The sequence below is a fragment of the Mesocricetus auratus genome, unplaced genomic scaffold, assembly GCF_017639785.1.
Source record: "Mesocricetus auratus isolate SY011 unplaced genomic scaffold, BCM_Maur_2.0 Super-Scaffold_100010, whole genome shotgun sequence".
NCBI classification, from domain to species: Eukaryota; Metazoa; Chordata; class Mammalia; order Rodentia; family Cricetidae; genus Mesocricetus; species Mesocricetus auratus.
The window spans coordinates 18,649,388-18,668,508 of NW_024429194.1; the positions used below are offsets into that span (position 1 = coordinate 18,649,388).

At 48.9% G+C, this 19,121-nt stretch overlaps 1 long non-coding RNA gene across 1 annotated transcript; it reads right to left on the bottom strand.

Annotated features, from left to right (window-relative positions):
- Positions 1 to 1,940: 1,940 nt before the first annotated feature.
- Positions 1,941 to 18,434, bottom strand: LOC121142735. The gene is made up of 3 exons (XR_005879808.1): positions 18,244 to 18,434; positions 5,444 to 5,529; positions 1,941 to 2,455 (listed from the first exon to the last, which is right to left on the bottom strand). It is a non-coding gene; the product is annotated as an uncharacterized LOC121142735 (long non-coding RNA).
- Between the last annotated feature and the right edge of the window lie 687 nt (positions 18,435 to 19,121).

A 19,121-nucleotide genomic window follows, 5' to 3' on the forward strand; every position in this document is an offset into this window, starting at 1 on the left:
TGGTAGCACATCAATAGACAAGAAAAAGAAACCATGCCCCCTGTTATCAAAGTCTAGGAGGGAAGAGACAGACTACGACACGTTCCACGGCAGGCAGACGCTCTGGGTACGGAGGTGCTCAGGGATGTCCCAGGATGCCTGTGGGAAGAGTGTACCTCTCCATTATGTGTGAGCTCTGGCTGGAACTCAGGATGAATGGCCAGTGTGGATGGAGAGGCAGGAGTCCAGGCACCAGGGAACCCACACACTGGGTCAGCCTGGGGCACAGGGTAGGAATACTCAACCACAGAGGAGGCTCTTCCTGAATCCTCCCAGGCAGGTGACTTTAGAGTTTGGACAAATCAAATAAAATTTATCCAAAGCTTCATTTTCTCTCCTAGTATTTCACAAGACAAGGAGCCACAGGAGGTGTGGGGAACTCTCAGTATTATGAAATACACCCCCTCCCCAAGACACACCGGGTTGAACGCTCAGTTGGGGCAGGCAGCACTCTAGAGAGGCGACCAGATCATGAGAGGGCTCTAGCTTTGTCATCAATGAAGTGACCTTTTGATAAAGTCATAGCTGATTGGACCCTTAGACCGTGGGGCTTGGTCAGAGGAAGTGGGCCAACTAGGGGTGTGACTGTGAGCCGTGTGTCTTGTCTGTAAGCCTTTCCTTCCTCCCCATCCTTCTGCATCCTGGCTATCATCGTGTGAGCACTCCTTGTTCCTGCCTCATCACAGGCTCACAGCATACAGCCCACTGGGCATGGACTAAAACCCTTGAAACCAAGAGCTGCAAGAGACTAACACACAGAGGAATTCAGAGAGGCATGCCTCCAGCCTATTGGCCGCAGTCCCTTCTCTTCAGAGAGTATTAACATCGCTTGCTTAGCACTCCCACTGGACAAGGCAAACAACCCCCAAGCCTTTAATGGCTGTCTGTTTACTGGCCACAGTCCCTCTTGTAACTAGACAAGAATGTCCACTTCAGACACGCATGGTCTCTGCTGGGACTGATAACCACAGCCCATACTGCCTTACCGTGCTTTGGGTGAGCGTGTGATTTAAACCTAGCTGACCACAGATTCCATGTTCCTGAGCACAAATATTGAGCCAAGACTGGACACGTGACTGAGCATGGCCAATCAAAGTCCTGCCCTAAGATTAGCTACATAGTGGCTGGTGAGAGGCTATGTCTTCTCTGTTGACAGAGAGTGGTGGCATGGGCCTGGCAGCTTGAGGCTTTTGCAAGAAGAGTCACCAGCGTGTAGGATCAAGGAAAAAGCACAGGGCAGAGAGGGGGGAAAGTACTCGTTGCACCAAGGTAAACCCCATGGCTTCCCATCATAGGCACAAACATTCCCCATGCCCAGCCTGCCCCGCCTGAGCTAGCATAACTACCCGAGGCCTGAGCCGCCCAAGACTTCCAGACAAGGTGCACTTTCTGTGGGATCCCTGGTGAGCAATGCCTTCTATCAGCCACAATGATGGTGACACAGAAATTAGGATCGGTAACACCAGAACTTCCTCTACAAGAGGATCGCACAGAAAATTTCACCCAGCAGCAGCCGGGCACTGTCACCACATGCTGGGGACAGGGGATGGAAGCCATTGATAAAATCCTGAAGTCCCTGGGCTCTGGGCTTCAAACAATCCCTCACCAGCATGTCTGTCTTTGAACTGTTCAGGAAAGGGTCTAATTAGTGTGACACTTCACACTATTTATTCACGCCCATCACGGAATTAGGAAGGTCTCAGATCTCCTTCAAACCAGCCACGGTGCGGTGCCCTGGCCCCGTCAGTCAGAATCAAAACGATACTGGGGCTCCGGGGAGCAAAGGGCATCCCAGCATCCCGGCTGTTTGCCACCGAGAACTGCTGTGACTGGAGAGAGGACGACTTGGGGGGAATGAGAAGGAGATGCTGCTTCCAGAAGGAATACATTTGTGCATGTGCTTTGATCCTGCAATGATTTTTATTTGTTTTAGCCACATCCTTCTTGCTGCCTCACTCGGCTAAAGGTGCTTTACATTAGATGGAGCTAGGAAACACGTCTCCCCACGCCCATGCTCCCCCCACCCCCACCACCACGCAGGCCGTGGGCTTCAGTCAGCAGGGGATGTGTCATCACGCCTTGCTCCTATGTAACTGGAATACATTGAGACAAATAAACTCAGAGGCACCCCGTGCATTTGGAGTGCTCTTTGCTGTGGGCTCCTGGGGTGTTTTGCAGACAGCTATGTTTCAAGACAAACAAGAAGGGGTTGTGTTTAGCCACTCCAGCATGGAGTGTGTAGAGAGCCTCGGGTTCACGGTTACTGCTGACTGAACCTGGACAGGTCAGACTCAGAGTCATCTGCCCTCCTCTCTGGACCTTTCTGCAGCTCCCAGTCATCCAGGCTACACAGGGACTTGATTTAGATGCCATCTCTCTCTGCTTTTGGTAGTATAGTGTAGCCATCCTGGTGGCTCTGAGAACAGAAAGATGAGAAATGAAGACTGAATTTCGCCATTAAGAGTCCAGGACTCCTATATAAACCTAGTCAACATAACCTGGTCAGCTCCAAGAGACAACTGTCTACCAGCAGGCCCTGTCCAGCACTCATGTTAAAGAAGATACCTCAGCCCCTCTAAGGAAGATCTGAAATGAACCACTTACTTTTCAAAACCTCTGTTCTATGTTCCCTACCACTCTATATCCTGTGACCTGCCATTTGCTCCAGATTCCCGGGCAGGCTGATCTCACCTGCCCATTCAAGATGTCACTGTGTCCATTTCTGCATTTGGGAAATGCTTGAGTCAACTCTCTGCTCCCACACATCCAGACACAGCTACTAGGCTCAGTGCCAAGGGGTGCTGGCATGGAGGTGAGCTTCTACAGTCCTATGACTATGAAGACACATATGTCTGTCCCCCTACCCAACCCAGCAGGTGCCCCATAGCCTTGAACTGTGGATCATAAACTCTAAATATATTCATTTCTACATAGACTATATTTCCCTTTTTAAGATAGTGTACAGTAATCTCCTATGTAGTTAGGATAACTTTGTAATCCCCCTACCTCAGCCTCTGAAGTATTTGGGACCACCAGCCCTGAATCATAGCACCTGTTTTCCTGTGATGCCCTAAGCCTCTTACAATGACCAATAGGCTGACTACGGCTCTTTGCCACATTCTCCAACACTTTCCACAGTCTGGTGGCCATTGTGTCTTGCTCTTGGCTTTCAGGCTTCTCTTTTCCCTGGTGTGACATTAACAGCACCCCACTTCCTGGGTGGGTGTCATCTCTTCCCTGTTGCGCCTTTGTGTTTGGAAGACCGTCCCAGGGCTTCCATGGTTGAAGGGACCAGACCTGACCATATGTTCACTAGATTTGAAAGAACTGGAGAGCAAAACATGGTATCCATGCCACTACTACAGCGCTTCCAATGCTGTACACTGTGAAATGTGTTGCTCTTGTTGTTAATAAAAAGCTGATTGGGAGATAGGTAGGCCGAATTTTCGGGGCAGAGAGTATGCGGCAAAGAAGAAGGGTGGAGTCAGAGGAGCCACCAGCCGGAAGCAGAATGAATCAGGCACACAAAATGAGATAGAGGTAAAAGCCACGTGCTTGAACATAGATTAAAAACTATTGGTTAACTTAAGTTGTAAAAGCTAGTTAGTGATAAGCCTGAGCTATCACTCAAACATTTATAAATAATTTTAAGTCTCTGTGTCAACTTTTTGGCATGTGGGAAAGAAGTCTGCCTACAACTTCCCTTCCCCCTCTGTCCTCTCAAGTATATGTTATATTGCATACCTGGTGCCCATCCCTGGGTTAGTTCTAGGATTCTCTCTTTCCCTCTCTCCCTCTCTCCCTCCCTCCCTCTCTCCCTCTCTCCCTCTCTCTCTCTCTCTCTCTCTCTCTCTCTCACACACACACACACACACACACATACACACTATCCATCCAAGAACACCATGAGCATAGGATCCAGTCACCACAGTTAAAAGTTTTTTTCATAGTCCTCCATGCATCTCTCTTGATATATATCTCAGATCTGTTACACTAATCTGCACTTCTTTAGAAAGCCATTCATTCCATCTTAGTTTTGTGTGTTTTCGCACACTGGCATAGAATTTGTAGCAGAAACTATGTTGCTCACAAATGCTCAACTGGGTCCCTACATTGATCCAACCCCTTGCCACACATTTGAGTTCTAGACAATAGGCAGAACGAGCCAATAGGCAGGAACAATACATATCCTGCCTTTGTCAAAACATAAGAGAGTTAGCATGTGACCCTCCAAGCGTCTCTCTCCCAACACTGCCACCCCAAATAGTAGAATTTCAGCCATTGTGGGTCCCTGCATGTCCACATGGAGTAGATTGTACAGTCCTTCATGGAGCACCCAGCATAGAAAGTAATAGAAGTGCCTACCTCGAGGTAAGTTCTGAGATTCCATGGCTGGTTCTGGATCACTCCTAATATCAACTACTTCTGGGTCTAACCTCAAAATATCCTCTGCTCCTCAAAGAGATAAGAACATTTCCCTACATGTCCTTCTAGAACTGTTCAGTCTGCCTTTCTTAGACCTTAGTCTCCTGGCATTTTGTTAGAGGTGTGTAATGGTAGATGAATGTTAACTGTTAGGTAACATGTCCCCGCCATAGACAGACGATTGCCCAAAGTGCACTGTTAAGTTGCCTTCCTTATTTGAAATCCACCACCCTTTAATGGGAAACTTGCCCCACCCCTATGATACCATCTTGTGAACCATGCTTTTGTGATGACTGCACTCTTTGGACTAGAAGTGCTGAGAGGGTCAGCATGTCTAAAAGGAGGTTTTGTCTGGTCACTCCACCACCCTGAATGACAGGAACCTTGTTTCAAGGCAACATATTCCAGAAGCTCTGCAAAGCTTACAATGAGCAAACACCAAGAGTCTAGACTCACAGGCAACACAGGCTTCCTGAGAAAGGCCCAGGGGGTATACCAACCCCATCTGATAAACAACACTCGAGAGAAGGTGCGCACTGTGGTGGAAAAGCCTCTACAACTTGACGCCCAACAGCATCAGCCCTGGAGATCCAATCCAAGCCCAGGATCAAGACACAACACCGTCTGAGCCACAGCAGCATTGGGCCACTGAGCTGGAAAACCTCAGCTCAGATCCGATGCTGCCCAGGGTCTGACTGCAGTCTACCAAGGATGCTAGCCAGGGGAAGGGTAGATGCCACTTCAGTCACTTGTCCTGCAACAGTGAAAGCCCCAAGCCAGTGTCCATCACTGCATGAAGAGCTCCATTCTTCCAGATCAGGTATACCTTCTCTCTGGGGCCCTGCCTGGCTCTTCCCGCTGCAGTGGGAAAGTCCATTGTGAAAGAAGTGACTGGAATCACAGAGCCGAAGGACCCAAAACATTAACCTGCCATAAAAAGTGTTATCGTATAAACAAGTCTGTAGTCCTGATTACTTACATTGCATGCCCCCTCCATTGACATTCAGTTGACTTCCGTTTCACTGTAGCAGACTAAAGAGTGTATAACTCCCGGCACAAATCCCACTAAAAATGAGAAAATAAATCAGGAAATGAGGCTATACTTCCTAAAGCTCTACAAATAGAGACTTGAGGAGGCCTCATGATGCCAGACCCAAGGCATTATGGGGGGGGGAGACAGAACCCAGTCTGGGTCTGAAGCAGGCGTCCCTGGGAGCTTCTGCTAATGTTCCCTCCCCCTTGACATACTGCAGCTTTATTCTTATTTCCACCAGCCCTGGTGCTGATGAAACAGCTTCAGAGAGGCCCCACCTCCCTCATCCCCCCCCACCCTCACCCCTGCAGCAGCACCTTCTGCCAGTGGTCCAGCTAGAATATTGTACAATCAGAACCCACCCAGTGCCTGAACCCTGACAGACATCCAGGACCCTGGACAGCTGACAAGACACCCATAACCAATCAATAACCTGCCTCTGCCATGAGGGCTGATGCAGGAACGTTTCCAGCACCCTGGTCATCTGTCACCCCAGTATCCAAAAGAACCTCTAAAGATGAGGTCTGCTGCCAGCTTTTGAAGTGGGATGTGATGGAACCCAAACAGCGTTTTAGAAAGATGGCTTTCTGAGAAAGGGATCGGCCTACTTGAGGTCTTGGGAGGCAAGGCCTCTGGAAAGTGACACAGTTGGTTGTCAGGAGGTTTAGATTCAAATCCTAACTCTGCTTCGCCAGCAGTGTAACCTTAGACAACCTACCCACCATCTCCCAACACCAGCTGTTTCTGACAAGGGCAGAAATCCACCTGCCAGGCATACCCTGTAACCAGTTGTGCCGAGCCTGGAAGCCTAGTGCCAGTCAATGGCGGCATTGTGTTAGTGTCGGCTTCCACTTGGTGGTGGACGTCCCCATGGTCATGCTAGTTGACTCCTGAGTGGTGCAAGGTATGGTGTGTGGATGACACGAAATCCTCGCTCTCCCCACTTCTCAGAACCCCAGCTCCCTTCCTGCTGGCTCTCCAAAGAACACTTCAGCCCTGAGGCCAGGATGCTGGGCAAACTCTTCAGCAAGTCCTAACTCTGGGACAGACCAGCAGGTGGGCTGACTTCAGAGAAGTCTGACGTAGAGCCCAGGTGCAGTGCCCTGTATATGATACCCTTGCCCCAGGAGAAGTCTGTGGTGCTGTGTAAACTGCCTTTCCTCAGGCCCTGGTAATCACAGACAGGTGACTGCACATGTCGTCAGCTAAGCTGGAGACTCTGCAGTAGATCTTCATTAACCTCAGCCACAGGATGTGACCCAGATCAAGCACTCGGGACCTGAGGAGGTTGGCAGTGACAGGCCAGTGATGTGGCCAGAACCTGTATGCAGACCCAGCCAGCACCGGGGTCCCAAAGCCCAAAAGCAAGGTGTTGCAACTATGCCCCACTGCCAGGGAAAGGAACTACACCAGGCCAACCTCAGCCCACGCTGCCAGGCTGTGGGAGCACAGAGAAGTCTATGAATCAGGTCCAGACCCCACCCCTCCCCCACCCCTCTGTGCACAGCTCTCACAGTCCTTCTGGCCTCCAGATGCACAGTCTGCAAGCTATTTCCCTTTTGTTATTTCAAGCTCGGGGCCTTGATCTTTTGCCACTTTGGAAAGAGCAGAGAAACAAAGAGATCTAGGGCTGTTGCTTAATAGCAACGCTAGCTTCACCCAGCCAGCCTTCATCTATTCCCTGTGCCCTCACTACCCAGCTGAGCCTTTGAAGAGAGACAGCAGGCACCCTGAGAGCTGCTCAGCAGCTCCCTCTCCTGTCCCCACAGACTGAACTCGGCTTGGCTCACAGGGCTCACACAGAGAGGCCCGATGCTCCTCTAAACAGTGGCTGCTGCCAGCAGGCTGAGACTTGGCTCCTGCCGAGCCCTCTGGTGTCCGCGACATGTCAGCACAGCGGCAGAGAAGCCTTCGTGCCCTGAGCAGCTGGGGCTGCAGGCCCTTGGCTACACTTCACTCATTCAAGCCCAAAGTGCAGAATCCCCCCGCTGTGTGTCAGCCCACCACCCTCCTGCCATTTGCCTGCAGGCTTTGGGCTTGAATGCTTGGATGGGAGCAGAGACATACAACACATGTTTGCTAAATGATGGCGACCCCAGCTCTGCTACACCCGGCAAGCACCCTGAGCACCTGCTCTGTGCCAGATGGATGGCATCACCCCCACCCTCCACTGTAACTCATGTTTAAAAAAAAAACTGTGACTGAGACCCTGATGAAGAGGCATAGAGCGTGTCCCATCCATCTGAGAACTAGTGGGAAGGGCAAGCAGGGCTGTGGCACCCAAGAGAGAATTAGGCGGTCGCGTTGCAGCTAGTGTCCATCCTGAGCATGAAGAAAGAGCGGAGTTTCTCCGTGAAGAAAAGGGAAAGCCAGTCCAAGCAGAAAACAAAGCCTTGGGGTGCTGAGTTGGATTGTAAACTCCAGAGAGAGAGATGAAAATGCATCCAAGCGTAATGGAGACCCCAGTGGAAGAGATCAGGAACCCAGAAGCCCGACAGGGTCCAGAGTAGGGTGTAGGCATAGTACAAAGAGCAAGAAACTGACTACTCCGAATGCCAGGTTCTAATGCTGAGGGCATAGGACAGTGAGGGCAGCCTGACGGCTGTGGAAGGCTTCAGTGATGGCTAGAGAGTTCCTCCAGAACAGGGACTGAAAGTATCAGAGGTGTCGTTGGGGAGGGTAATGTGGCTGCAACAGGGGTAGGGTTGAGAAGGTGGATATAAAACTACAGGGTTGAGCCCCCAAGGGTCCAGGGAAGCAACCATATTTCAGAGCTGGGGAAGAAGTAGAAAGACCAACCAAAGCCAGAAGAGGGTCCTGGGGAAATGCCATAGGAGGACAGGACACGAGACGCACCGGCTCCCTCAGACACACTTCCCAGCCTCTGTGATGCACACCCGTTCCTTGCCCCCTGTGGTTCAGGTCCTAAGCAAGCGTGTTGAGGTCCACAGTCATGCTTTTCCAGGTGCCTTTGGCCTATAGAAGATGCTAACTCTCCAGGTCTGGAGTCCTAGAATGGGGAGGTCTGTGTTGAGTTCCAACTCTGTCTCTAGCCAACAGAGACCACATTTTTTTTCTTAGTCTTACTCACCACTGGATGTGGCAGCCAATGAGCACCTTCCAGAGAGTCAGTGTCAGTAGAAGCTGAACATAGAGATGAACATCTGTGCAATATAAGATGGTCCATCACATAAAGGCACTTACCGCCAAGCCTGGTGGCTTGAGTTCCATCCCTGGGCCCCACATGGTAGGAGGGAACCAACCTCCTTAAGTTGTCCTTTGTCTCTACACGTGCATCATGGAATGTGCATGTCCCTTACATGTGCATAAATAAATATAATAAAAATGTTTTAAAGAAATGTTTGTGCCTTGATTTTAAAAAAAAACATGAACATACCCACCCCCATAATCCCACATCAGTAACAGTGCTTTCATTATTACTGTAAATATCACCACTCTCCATCATCACCGCCATTATCTCCACTACCATCACCACTCTGGTTGGGACTTTGAATGCCCCGTGAAAGTTCATAAGCTGAAGACTTGGCCTCCACCTCATAGTGCTTCTGGGGCATGGTGAAAGATTTAGGAGGCATGGCCTTGTGGGAAGAAGCCTGGCCTCAGTTTCCTGAAGTGATAATTAAAAGAAGCAACAGGCCTGCCTGATACCAAACCTTCCCCCCAAGAAAGACCTTCAAAGTGAGCTTCCTCTTGCAGCTCCCAACAGGCGGGCTCAGAGGGGGCGAGTCCACCAGGAGGGCAGTGCTGACTGTGGGACCCTCTGAGGTTCTGAAAATGGGATGGAATGGAGCTGCTCTGAGGAGAGGGAATGGGACCAAAAGCGCCTGAAGTGGGTGGAACACCTCCCACATCCCTACTACCAGGGACACAGTCATCCCTGGTGCCAGGCCAGGTCTAGAAAGAGCCGTAAGCAGAGAGGAAGGCCTGGGGTGAGAGAGGCCCGCCCCGGGTCCAGGAACAGGGGGGATTCTGGCACACAAGAGAGCTGGCACACATCCAGGCTACACTGCTGAGGGGAATGGGTGTATACGCAGGAACCAGAGAGCTGACTTCCCATCCAGACTGTGTCACCAATTCTCAGGACTTCACTGACTCACCAGCGCCTTGGCTCCTTGATTTTAAAGGCAAGGCCGGAACCAGACCGACACTGCCGTGGTACCTGCAGTTGTGAATGCAGGAAAGGGAGACGAGCACACATGTGTGCCTTCACGTCTGGAGACGCGTGTGCGCACTCTAGGGAGTGATTCAGCAGCTCACCAGACACCCAAAGCTGAGCACTGAACAAGCCCGCGGGGAACACTGGGACAATCCCGGTGCTTCCAGTTCGGTGCCCCAGACTCTGTGGCCAGCAGGCTCCTGAGGAGAGACAGAAATGGGGTGTTCATAGGACAGACCCATTCAAGATGGCAGGCCCTCACAAGATGGTGTCTGGCTTCTTCCCAGCCCTCTGGATGGGAAAGGCCCCAAGGTCCTGTTCTAACGCTGTTGATAAAAGAACAAAGAAGTTTGGTGGAGGCAAAAAAAAAAAAAAAAAAAGTCAGCTACTATCTCAGGGACAGCCCCTGATAGGCCAAGGCTCTGAGCCTGAAGTTTGATTGACAGATTCCTCCATGTGAAAATAAATAGTGAACAAACCAACTCTGGGAGAAAAAGAACATCTGTGATCTGCCTCATACATGGAAATACAGGGGATGTGTGTGGATCTGTGTAAGTAAATACAGAGAGAGACAGAGACAGAGAGAGAGGCAGAGACAGACAAACGGGGAGAGAGAGAGAGAGAGAGAGAGAGAGAGAGAGAGAGAGAGAGAGAGAGAGAGAGAGAGAGAGAGAGAGAGAGAGAAAGTGCTGCGGTGAGGTCAGACCCAGAGATGTGTCTGACAGAAAGTTCCATCCTAATTAAAACAAGCTTCCTGCCTCCCTCATGGAGACTTGGATGACCCTGCAAGATTCCCGTAGCCCGTGTAGACTTGGTTCATTTTTAAGGAGTCAGCCATTATCCCGTCAAGGACTTGTTCATGTTTCCATATAAATGCCCCCAGTCCAGAATGACCTTCAATTCCCTCAGAACCACCGCAACCCTGCAGGGTTCTGAGGAAATCGTTTGACTCATGCCAGGCCTCCCCGAAGCCCAGATAGGTCAAGAATTCTTTCTTGTTGAATCTCCCACCCTGTTTGAGTGCCTGCCCTGACTTCCTTCAGTGATGAACAGTGGTGTGGAAATGTGAGCCAGACAAACCCTCTCCTCCCCGAGCTGCCTTGGTCATGGTGTGTCATCACAGCAGTAGTCACCCTAACTAAGACACACCCTAAGACCCACTGATATAAGTCTTTATCAAGCTTGCTATTCTATCAGTTGGAAGCGGGACAGGGATCAGTAAGGACAGCTTGCCTCTTCCCCTACTGTCTGAATCCTCTCTGGGCTTTCATAGTAGCAGATGGCATGAACAGCCTCACCACAACCTTATGTATGGGCCTTGCGGTAGCATCTTGTAGGACCATAATTATCACATTGTATTTGTTTCCCTGTTTCTGGTGCCTCGCAGAGGTAATTAGAAGAGTCAGGGGCTGTCCCTAAATTCTTTCTTATCAAGGGGTGTGATTGTTTGATGAGAACAGTCCCCATATTTTAATGAACTGTTTGGGAAGGATTAGGAGGTGTTGTCTTGTTGAAGGAGGTATGTCACTAGGGGCAGACCTTGAGGTTTCAAAAGATTTGTGTGATTCTCAGTCTGTCTCTGTCTCTCTATATATATATGTGTGTGTCTCTCTCTGTGTCTTTGTCTCTCTGTGTGTCTCTCTCTCTGTGTCTCTATCTCTCTCTATCTCTATCTTGCTGTCTCTCTCTGTTTCTGTGTGTGTGTGTGTGTGTGTGTGTGTGTGTGTGTGTGTCTAGCCCTCTCTCTGTGTTTCATGATCATGGATCATGATGTGAGCCCTCAATGATGCTGTTCCTTTGCTCCACCATCATGGACTCTAACCCTCTGAAACACAAAACAGATTAAATGCTTCCCTTTATAGGTTGTCATGGTCATGGTGTCTTACCACAGTGGCAGAAAAATAGCTAAGACAGTGGCTTCTGTGCATGGCTCTCACGGGTGTCTGTGCAGATAGACTTGGACCATGGTGGCTCCCAGTCCTGACACTTCATGAGTGACCATTTCAAGATAGGAAAGAAAAGCCATGATGTCTCTTCCAATCTGACTTTAAAAGTTGTATGGCATCGAGTGCTCACATTCCATCCACTAGATAGGGCCTTCCAGATTCAAGGGAAAGAACCATGGATCCCCAGCTCCTGACAAGAGGGATGTCAAAACTGTGGCCCTCTTTTACCAGTGACATTTATTTTTTTAAAAAAATCACTCAGAAACCAGGGGAAAAGGAAATTCTTGCTGATTCTCTGAAGAAAACTAGATTTTGACAATAAATTATATATTCCTAAACAATCAGTGGATTAGAGGAAGGGGAGGAATTAGAACACACTGTGGGGTAGGCGGTAAATGACAAAAACACTTCATACCAAGTTTATGGGCTGCAGCTAATGTTATATTTAAAGGGATGTCTATAGCTATAAACAACCATATCTCAAAAGAAGAAAAATCTCCAATTAATAACCTAATCTTCCACTTATGACACTGGAAAAATAAAACTAAATTTTTACCCAAGCAGAAAATGGGGAGCAATAGACAGAGAGAAGACACGGGTTAAATAGAGAATAGAAAGGAAAAGAAGAGGAAGGCAGAGCGCACCAGTGAAGCAGAAAGCTGGGTCCTTGAGAAGAGCCACACAGCCAATAACTCTTTAGCTGAGAGAGGAAAAAAGAACTGACTGTTAGCAACGTCATAACCAAAGAGGAGCCACCGAGGCTGGAGAAATGCCAAGTGTTAGAAAGGAAAGTTATGGGCAAGCCCATGACCACAGGATCTATAACTTTGATGGAGTGTATTAATCACCAGAAAGACACAAACTACTAAAACACCCAACAAAGCAAGAAGCTGAGCCAGTCACCAAAAAACTGCCCACAGAGGAAAGCCCAGAGCTGGAGGGCTCTGCTTCTGGACTCTACCAAACACCTAAAGAACCAATTTATCACCAAACACAATAAGAATGAACACTTCTCAACTTACACTAAGATGCCAGTGTTCCTGTGGATAGAAACCTTAAAGTAAATCCCAAGAAAAGAAAAATTCAGACCAATGAGCTTTAGGAGCCTGTAGTGAAGAACATTAGTAAAGAACAAAGAAGCTGCATCTGCCACATTTAGCAATAATTGTGCACACACCATAACCCATGAAGATTCATCCCAAGAATACAAAGTTGGTTCAACATCTGAAAATCAATTGATATGGTATGTCATATCAATAGTATAGAAAATAAAAAATATATGATCATCATTAAATAAAAAAGGTTTTGATAAAATTCAACACATTTCATGATGGAAAATAAATCTTACAAACTACAAATAGAAAAGAACTTTTTCTTGAAAGGGACATTCACAAAAACTCAATAGTAAAAGAATGAACTGATTCTCCCTCAGACTTGGAAGGTAGAGATGTTTGCACTTAGGGCTCCAGCCAGGGCAATTAGACAAGAAAAAGAAATGAGTCAAGATTGGAAGGAAGAAGTAAATTATCTCCCTTCACAGACTACATAATTTTATTAGGAGGAAACCCTAAAGAATCTTCTGGAAGACAAAACTAATAATTTGAAAATAAATGTTCTGAATGAACAGGCAGTGGTGGTGCACACCTTCAATCCCAGCACTCAGGAAGCAGAAACAGGTGGGTCTCTGTAAGTTTGAGGTGAGCCTGGTCTACAGAATGGTTCTAGGACAGCCAGGACTACATAGAGAGACCCTGTCTCAATAAACAAGAAGAAGAAAGAAAAAAGAAGAGAAGAAAGAAGGGAGGGAGGGAGGAGAGAGACAGAGACAGAGAGAGAGAGACAGACAGAGAGAGACAGAGAGAGAGAGAGAGAGAGAGAGAGAGAGAGAGAGAGAGAGAGAGAGAGAGAGAGAGAGAGAGAGAGAGACTTAACTTGCATCTTCGCTGTCTTGCTGGCTTTTTGTACTGAAGATTATACCTAAAGCCCTGAGGATGCTAAGCAAGTGGTTCTCTGCTCCTGAGAAAATCCCAGCCTGAGGACTTTCCTTAGTGTAGATACAAAGCAATGGGCTTGACTGTAACATTTTCATGCATGGTTTTATGAACTTTGGTCATATTAACTCCTTTGGAGATATTTAACATTCAAACTACAGAAGATTTACATTCAGAAAACGTAAAGCAACCAAACAAAAACACTTATTTTTATTTAAAATAGATTCTTCTCTCATACAATACATCTGACCCCAGTTTCCCTCCATACCTCCTAGTTCCCCACCCCAACCCCCTCTCTGCCTCCAGATCCACTCCCTCTCTGTTTTCCTTCAGTAAAATAGCAGGCCTCCAAGAGACAACAACCAAACATGACAAGATATAATAAGACAAGATTAAATCCCATATATCAAGGGATAAGGCTACCCAATAGGAGGAAAGGGGTCCCAAGAGCAGGCAAAAGAGTCAGAGACACCTCTGCTTCCACTATTGTGAGTTCCACAAAAACACCAAGCTAGCAGGCATAACATATACACAGAGGACCTGGTGCAGACCCACACAGGTCCCATGCTTGCTGCTTCAGTCTCTGTGAGCCCGTGTGAGCCCTGCTTAGTTGACTCAGTGGGCCCTGTTCTCTTGGTGTCCTTCATCCCCTCTTAAGAAGTGTTACTGCAACACTTCTTACAACATCATTATAAAATGACAACTAGCCCATCTTAAAGACGGTCAGAGAGACTAGCAATGCTTGTCTCACATGTTTAAGACCTTGAGTCCAACCCCCAGCACCACTGGAAAAAAACACACAAAGATTATGAAGACATGTTTCCCAAGAAGGATAAGCAAGTGGCCGGTAAACACATGAAGACATGACCTGTCCCCAGGGAAATGCTAATATGTCACCTTGGTGGCCTCCTCCAGTCCACCTGCCTCCACTCATGATGGACTGCCTCTGGGTTTTGTTGGGCTGTAGAAACAGGAAGCAACAATGAGAGAGATGCTAAGGAGCTCCTGGTACTGCTTAGTGTAACTCATCCTGTGCAGCAACACAAGTAAGGTCAGAAAACCCAGCCAAGATCTAGCTTCATGTTGTAGAGACATGCTGGGGAACACTACTGTTCCTTTGAGGCTGGGAGAGCAGGAGGTGAGAGCCCTTGGATGGGAATCATTGACTCGGGAGCTATATAGCATCCCCGGGAATCTCAGGAATGTTTCCTACCCTGCTACACGGTCTGGACTTTAATATACTCTCCACCTAAATGCCAAAGCATCCGTTCACATTCAGCAGGCTCTCAAGCAAAGTCCTTAATAAGCTTTGGGTGTTAATACCCAGTGCAATAAATGAGACACGGTCACATGAGGTGTTGAGAATGGGAAAGTTCAGCCTTTCCAGGCACCAACAGCATGACACAGCTGTGGGGACCAGGGCCCGGGACTTGTTCCCATGGTTCACTCTGCTTACACCAAATGCATGTTCCCTAAGTTCGTCTTCCTGAGCTAAAATCAAGGAATCAGCAGGGCCAATTCCCTTCCTCTCTTTCCTGCCTTCTAGAGGACCCTCCACTGAGGACACCTCCTACCCAGGACCTCAGTCAGTCACATCGGTAATGACCCCACCATAGTGTTCATGTGTTCCTGCCTGCCCTCTCCTAATTCACACCTTCACTTCTGTTCCAGTTCCGTGTCTGCTACTGCCACAAAATATCTTAACAGAAAGCAATTTGGGCAGAGGGGTTAATTTGGCTTATACTGCTAGGTTACAGTCCGTCACAGCAGGGGCGTGAGGGTAGCCAGGGTCTGAACCAGCTAGTCACATCCAGGCAAGAGCAGCGAGTACATGCAGGCTGCTTGCTTGTATGTGGTCAGGTCCTTCTCCAATCTGCAATTCGGTGTCGGGTCCAAAAGAAACCTGGGTCAGATCGCTAAGTCTGGTGCCTGTTAGCACACCAGAGCACCTGCTGACCCCCAGGCACTCTCAGCATTGCAAGTGCCTGTTACAGAGTCCGTCCTTGCTCCTCTCCGCTCTTCTTGCCCTGCCCCTTACCCTAACTCCTCCATCTCATGGGGTTTCCTTCCCCCAGCTTCTCATTCCTATATAGCCCTGCCATTTCAGTCATTCACTCCTCTCTACTCTTGGCTTTCTCTTGGCACGCTCTCTCTCTCTCTCTCTCTGTCTCTGTCTCTCTCTGTTTCTCTCTCTCTTTCTCTCTCCCTCCGTCCCTCCCTCTGTGTGTATGTCTGTGCTCACTCATGTGTCTGTGGTGTGTTTTGGACCCCTCTCTCTTGGTCTTTCTCAACACCTATCCCACACAATGGCCAAGTTCACTCGATTGGCCATGTTCAGTCTACTACTTTCTCTCCCTGCTCTGGAATCTTCCATATGCCTCTGGCTGTCCTCTCCCTCAAATTTATAATAAAAACCTTCCCCGCAACCATACCTTGGAGTGGTCATGTCCTCCCTTTATACATCTAGTGCCTAAACCCCCACTTTATACAATCAGGACCTCCTTCCCAGGGACTGGGGACTGGGTCTCCCACATCAATTAATTAAAACCACCCACAGACATGCCTACCGCCAATGCAGTGTAAACAGTCCCTCACTGACATGATTTTCCTAGGTGTTGTTTTTTTATTTGTGTCTATCTCACAGTTTAAGTTAACCATCACAATCCTAACCCCAGTGGGATGGGATGTAAAGCAGAACCTTCAGGAAGTAATGAAGCTACTAAGGCAGAGCCCTCATCAATAGGCTCAGTGCCTTTCTATAAGAACCCTGAGAGCTTTTTGTCCATCCTACAGTTGAGAGGACAACGACAGTATTTGTGAAGTAGTTGAGGATCACCAGACATGATGGTCTGGAAGGCCCAGCCTCAGCACTGGGAGCAATGCATGCCTATTGCTGGTAAACTAGCCAGCCTACCATGTTTCATTACAGCAGAGGAACAGACTAACATACTCTTCCACTGCTTAAGGGAACACTCACAGTTCTGCAGATCATGGTGGGGACATATTAGAAGCCAGCACTGAACCACTCAGTCAGCCACCAGAGGTCTCAATAAGGAAGCCAGAGACAGAGCCATGCAAAGAAGGCGCCCTGAACCAAGGGGCTCTGAAATAAGGGTTGCATGTAGTCTTGGAAGCTGTAATGCCTAAGGAAAGCATGTTCCTCTCAGAGCCGCTGTGAAACACTAACCCCAGAACTGTAAGAGGATAAATGTGCATTGTTCCAAGCCACTAGACATGAGGCTATTTGCTACACGGCTCTGAGGACACAGCCTTCCTATAGTGGCCACTGGACTATAAGGCAAGAACTAAGAGAGAGGTCAGAGAAAGTCAGGGTAGGGTCCTGGGATCCTAGGTGACCAAAGTCACCTAAGAACTCTTGAGCAGGTCCCCCAGGGAGTGATCAGGCATCGTGGCATCTGGAAGCAACTCATCTGGGTCTCAGCCAGGGCATTGACTCTGCAGCGCAGAAGCATGGACTCCTCAAGGCTTTGGATAGTGCACTTCCAACATCAGTTAGGCTGCAAATAGCCTTGAGTCACACGTAAGGTGGTGTAAGCCTTGGATCCCTTGGCTAATAGACCCCCTTGAGGAAGCAAAGCCCAAACATCACAGACGTAGGAAACCCACACAGGACCTGGTGCTTCTCTTAGAGCCCGGGTGGAGGTAGAGGGTCCCGGGGTGTTCCAGAGACCTTTCACACTGTCTCAGCAGTCCATTCAGAACTCAGCCTGCTAGAGACTGCAGAACAAGGAAGAATTATGACTTGTGACCTTGGAAATCGAGAGGCAGCCTGGGCTCCCCAACCCCCACCCCCAGGAGACACTGGGGTGGGAAGTTCAGCACAGATTTCAACTGCGAAGACCAAGGTGATTTAAAAGGTAAAATATTGGCGTTTGTGTCGGATTTCTGCGCCTTCCCCCTCTGGATCCTGGCTGCCCCCGCTTCCCACACCACACACTCCCTTAGCAGCCTGCTTGATGACAGCTAGCTTTGGGGGCTCATGTCTGCAGGTCGGAGCTCCGGCAACCCTCCTGCTCTCTGGGGCCCCGTGGAACCTTTCCTCGGGCTGGATTAGATGTACAGGCCACCCAAGGGTGGTAACGCTCCTCCCAACTGCGGTCTAGGTGCACACAGGGCCCAGTATACACACTGCTCCATTGTGCAACTATCCTGCCTGGCCAGAGGCCAGTCTTGCCCTGGCTATTCCACGGTTTCCAAATCCCACCATTTATGAATTGGGTTTGGTAGCTCTAGTTGATGATGTATTTAATTTTGCCACTATATTGAGTCTGCACGGACTGAAAGGAAAACACACAGACCTGCAACAATGCCTGGCCAGGCGCCCCGGGCACAGGTGTTTCTCATCTGCATTCCCTCCTGCTCTGCAAACGGCATTTTGCTCAATCCCTTCCTCCAGGGTGAGCTATGCAGAGGCAGGTTCTTTTAAACAACTTTGTGATAACTCTGTGCTCTCTATTCCCACAGCAGAGGACAAGCAAAACCCCAGGAGTCGGCTACCCAGGGAGGAAATTTACACCTAAACTCACCCATCCTTGGGAAGGGACAGAATGGCACCATAAGAGGGTGGCCAAGTAATTCTACAAGCTTGGGAAAGTTGCCTTTCTATGGTACCTGGAATGGGGCGTGGCTCAGCAGGTCAAGGGCAGAAATGTGTTGTGAAGGGCCTCAAGGTCCCCCTTGTCTGAAGCCTGAGGCCCTATGTTTGGTGGTCATAGCCCTACTGTCACCACCTTGAGATCATAAAGACAGTGGCGATGCAGCTACTCATCACCCATAGCAAGCCCCCCATGCACACAGCCCACCTGTAGCTCCTGCGTGGGAGAGCCAGGGCCAGGTGGACGGAGGTTGAAGTCGAGGACATGCCTCCCCACCTGTCACCTGTACCAAGTCACAGAGTGGGCCTGGGTTTCTGTAAGAGTCTGTATCTGCATGCCATTAAATAGGAATTTTTAAATACCACGAGGATAACAGTCAGGAGAAAAGCCACAGGAAAAGCTATTCCTGCTTCTTGAAGTAAGAGCAATGTGTGTCTACTTTGCACTACACCAACAACCTGGATTCACCTGGGTCCCAACACCCCCCACCCACCCCTCAGTCACACACACACACACACACACACACACACACACACACACACACACACACACACTAGCAAAGCCTACTGGTGCAGGCCAGCAGTCTCATCTACTCAGGAAGCTAAAACAGTAAGACTGAAAGTTCAATACCTGTTTGGGTTACACAGCAAGTTCAAAGCCAACCTGGGCAAGTTAGGGAGCTCCTGTCTCAAAAGGAAAAGTACAAAAGAGTTCAGTGCAAAGCACCAGTTGAGCCAGCAAAGGAGTTCTAGGCTCAATCGCAGAATGGCTTTGGGTTTGTTTGTTTGTTTGTTTTTAATGAACCTCTATTAGGGATGGAGACAGGACATAAGGAACCAGACAGGGAGATGCTACATCCAGCTCACGAGCCCTCACGGAACGGAGTGGCTGGAG